This window comes from Arachis stenosperma, chromosome 5 (genome assembly GCF_014773155.1).
Source record: "Arachis stenosperma cultivar V10309 chromosome 5, arast.V10309.gnm1.PFL2, whole genome shotgun sequence".
NCBI lineage: Eukaryota > Viridiplantae > Streptophyta > Magnoliopsida > Fabales > Fabaceae > Arachis > Arachis stenosperma.
The window spans coordinates 50,729,358-50,734,094 of record NC_080381.1 but is presented as its reverse complement, the minus strand read 5'-3'; the positions used below and the strand labels follow the sequence as shown (position 1 = coordinate 50,734,094).

The 4,737-nt window shown below is 39.3% G+C and overlaps 1 non-coding gene across 1 annotated transcript; it reads right to left on the bottom strand.

Moving 5' to 3' along the window:
• Positions 1 to 4,313: 4,313 nt before the first annotated feature.
• LOC130984075 (small nucleolar RNA R71) lies at positions 4,314 to 4,421 on the bottom strand. The gene has a single exon (XR_009088033.1). It is a non-coding gene; the product is annotated as a small nucleolar RNA R71 (small nucleolar RNA).
• Between the last annotated feature and the right edge of the window lie 316 nt (positions 4,422 to 4,737).

Here is a 4,737-nt window from a genome sequence, read left to right as displayed (position 1 = left end):
GAATCATGATGGCCCGGTCTAGAGTAACTTCGGACCGGTTGCTAGTGGGAATGATTGAGCGTTGGATAAACTCCAACCATCCTCTAGCCACGGGCTTGAGGTCATGCCTTCTCAATTGAACCGGCTTCCCTCTTGAATCTCTCTTCCATTGGGCGCCCTCTTCACAAATGTCTATGAGGACTTGGTCCAACCTTTGATCAAAGTTGACCCTTTTAGTGTAAGGGTGTTCATCTCCTTGCATCATGGGCAAGTTGAATGCCAACCTTACATTTTCCGGACTAAAATCTAAGTATTTCCCCCGAACCATTGTAAGCCAATTCTTTGGATCCGGGTTCACACTTTGATCATGGTTCTTGGTGATCCATGCATTGGCATAGAACTCTTGAACCATTAAGATTTCGACTTGTTGAATGGGGTTGGTAAGAACTTCCCAACCTCTTCTTCGAATCTCATGTCGGATCTCCGGATATTCACTCTTTTTGAGTTTGAAAGGGACCTCGGGGATCACCTTCTTCAAGGCCACAACTTCATAGAAATGGTCTTGATGCACCCTTGAGATGAATCTCTCCATCTCCCATGACTCGGAGGTGGAAGCTTTTGCCTTCCCTTTCCTCTTTCTAGAGGTTTCTCCGGCCTTGGATGCCATAAGTGGTTATGGAAAAACAAAAAGCAATGCTTTTACCACACCAAACTTAAAAGTTTTGCTCGTCCTCGAGCAAAAAAATAAAGAAGAGAGTAGAAGAAGAAGAAATGGAGGAGATGGAGGTGGCTTTGTGATTCGGCCAAAGGGGGGAGAAGTAGTATTTAGGGTGTGTGAAAATGAAGGAGTGAAGATGGGTTTATATAGGGGTGAAGAGAGGGGTATGTGATGAGCGGATAATTTGTACGCTTTTTGGCATTGTTTTTAGTATGTTTTTAGTAGTTTGAGTTGAGTTTTTATTATATTTTTATTAGTTTTTAACTAAAATTCACTTTTCTGGACTTTACTATGAGTTTGTGTGTTTTTCTGTGATTTCAGGTATTTTCTGGCTGAAATTGAGGGACCTGAGCAAAAATCTGATCCAGAGACTCAAAAGGACTGCAGATGCTGTTGGATTCTGACCTCCCTGCACTCGAAGTGGATTTTCTGGAGCTACAGAAGCCCAATTGGCGCGCTCTCAACGGCGTTGGAAAGTAGACATCCTGGGATTTCCAGCAATATATAATAGTCCATACTTTGCCCAAGATTTGATGGCCCAAACCGGCGTTCAAAGTCACCTACAGAAATCCCAGCGTTAAACGCCGGAACTGGCACCTAAATGGGAGTTAAACGCCCAAACTGGCACCAAAATGGGAGTTAAACGCCAAGAAGAGTCTCTACACAAAAATTACTTCATTGCTCAGCCCAAGCACACACCAAGTGGGCCCGGAAGTGGATTTTTATGTCATTTACTCATCTTTGTACACCTTAGGCTACTAGTTCTCTATAAGTAGGACCTTTTACTATTGTATTTATCATCTTTGGACATCTAGTTCTTAGATCATTGGGAGGCTGGCCTCACGGCCATGCCTAGACCTTATGCTTATGTATTTTCAACGGTGGAGTTTCTACACACCATAGATTAAGGTGTGGAGCTCTGCTGTACCTCGAGTATTAATGCAATTACTATTGTTCTTCCATTCAATTCCGCTTGTTCTTTGTCCAAGATATCACTTGTTCTTCAACATGATGAAGGTGATGATTGACACCCATCACCATTCTCACCCATGAACAAGGTGACTGACAACCATTCTTGTTCTACAAGCATCCGAGGCTTAGTGAATATCTCTTGGATTCTTTAATCAGAATCTTCGTGGTATAGGCAGGACTTGATGGCAGCATTCAAGAGAATCCGGAAGGTCTAACCTTGTCTGTGGTATTCTGAGTAGGATTCAATGATTGAATGACTGTGACGTGCTTCAAACCTGTAACCTACTGGGCGTTAGTGACAGACGCAAAAGAGTGATTCTATTCCGGTAGGGGAGGGAACCAAACCGGTGATTGGCAGCACTGTGACAGAGTGCGTGCATTAGCTTTCACTGCGCGGATGGGAGGTAGCTGCTGACAACGGTGAAACCCTACAGAGCTTCCGTGGGATCGACCCTTACTCACGTAAGGTATTACTTGGACGACCCAGTGCACTTGCTGGTTAGTTGTGTGAAGTTGTAGTAATCACAATTTCGCGCACCAAGTTTTTGGCGCCGTTGCCGGGGATTGTTTGTGTATGGACAACTGACGGTTCATCTTGTTGCTTAGATTAGGTATTATTTTTCTTCAGAGTTCTTAAGGATGAATTCTAGTGTTTCAAGGTGATGTTCTTATCATCACCAAAGCTGATTGATTTTCATCAATTTAGCTCTTGAATGCAATGTCCTGCTGAAGCTTAGCCGGCCATGTCTAATTCCTTTAGACTAAAGCTTTAGACTAACATTGCATGATTCCTGGAATTCTCATTAAGAATTTTGATACCTTTATTTTCCTTTTCACTTAATTTTCGAAAAAGCACAAAAAAATTACAAAATCATAAAATCCAAAAATATTTCTTGTTTGAGTCTAGAGTCTCATCTTAAGTTTAGTGTTAATTGCATGTTTCTGTTCTTATTGCATTCATGCATGTGTCCTCATTGATCTTCAAGTTGTTCTTGATGACTTCCTTGTTTTGATCTTTGAATTCTATTGACTTGAGTGTTTTGCTGTTTCTCATGTGCATTCTCATGTTATTAGTGTCAGTAGTATACAAACTGCTAAGTTTGGTGTCTTGCATGAATTGTTATTTGATTTTAGTTGCATTTTGATTATTCCTCATTATTAAAAAACCAAAAATATTTTTAATTTGTGTCTTTTCAAGTCAATAATACAGAGAATTGAAGATTCAGAACATACTGCAGAGGAATCACACAGAAAAAGCTGGGCATTCAAAAATGCCCAGTGAAGAAGACAGACTGGCGTTTAAACGCCAACCAGGGTGCCTGGTTGGGCGTTTAACGCCCAAAAGGGTAGTAGTTTGGGCGTTAAACGCCAGAATGTGCACCATTCTGGGCGTTTAACGCCAGGATGGCACAAGGGGGAAGATTTTGTTTTCAAATCAATTTTTTTTTCAAGTTTTCAAAGTTTTTCAAAATCAAATCTTTTTCAAATCATATCTTTTCAATCAAATGTTTTCAAAATCAATTTCTTTCCTTTTTCAAAGATACTTACTAACAATTAATGATTTGATTGAACATTTTTTGCCTTTTCTGTTAAGGAAGGTTTTATGTTTGAATCATATCTTTTCTTGTTAGGCAAGTCATTAATTTTTAAAATCATATCTTCTCAAATTGTTTTCAAATCATATCTTTTAAAATTGTTTTCAAATCATATCTTTTCAATTACATCTTTTTAAAACCAATCATATCTTCTTAACCACATCTTTTTCAAAATAGTTTTCAATCAAATCTTTTTAATTTCTAATTTCAAATCTTTTTCAAAAATCACTTGATTTCTTTTCCACTCTTATTTTCGAAAATCAATTAAGTGTTTTTCAAAATGTTTTCAAAATCTTTTACTTAATTTTCGAAAATTACTTCCCTTCTTCTCACATCCTTCTATTTATGGACTAACACTATTCCTTAATGCAAAATTCGAACTCCATCTTCTTTGATAAGTTCGAATTTTCTACCTCTGTCTTCCATTTTTCTTCCTCTGACACCTCAAGGAATCTTTATACTGTGACATAGAGGATTCCATATTTTCTTGTTCTCTTCTCTTTCATATGAGCAGGAACAAAGACAAAGGCATTCTTGTTGAAGCTGACCCTGAACCTGAAAGGACCTTGAAGCGAAAGCTAAGAGAAGCTAAAGCACAACTCTCTGTAGAGGACCTAACCGAATTCTTCAAAGAAGAAGAAGACATGGCAGCCGAAAACAACAACAATGCAAACAATGCAAGGAAGGTGCTGGGTGACTTTACTGCCCCTACTCCCAACTTCTATGGGAGAAGCATCTCTATCCCTGCCATTGGAGCAAACAACTTTGAGCTTAAGCCTCAATTAGTTTCTCTAATGCAATAGAACTGCAAGTTCCATGGACTCCCATTGGAAGATCCTCATCAGTTTTTAGCTGAGTTCTTATAAATCTGTGACACAGTCAAGACTAATGGGGTTGACCCTGAGGTCTACAGACTGATGCTATTCCCTTTTGCTGTAAGAGACAGAGCTAGAATATGGTTGGATTCTCAACCTAAAGAAAGCCTGGACTCTTGGGAAAAGCTAGTCAATGCCTTCTTGGCAAAGTTCTTTCCACCACAAAGATGGAGTAAGCTTAGAGTGGAAGTCCAAACCTTCAGACAGAAGGATGGAGAATCCCTCTATGAAGCTTGGGAAAGATACAAACAATTAATCAGAAGATGTCCTTCAGACATGCTTTCTGAATGGAGCATCATAGGTATTTTCTATGATGGTCTCTCTAAACTATCCAAGATGTCTTTGGATAGCTCTGCTGGAGGATCTCTTCATCTGAAGAAGACGCCTGCAGAAGCTCAAGAATTGATTGAAATGGTTGCAAATAACCAATTCATGTATACTTCTGAAAGGAATCCTGTGAACAATGGGACTAGTCAGAAGAAAGGAGTTCTTGAGATTGACACTCTGAATGCCATATTGGCTCAGAATAAGATATTGACTCAACAAGTCAATTTGATTTCTCAAAATCTGTCTGGAATGCAAAATGCACCAAACAGTA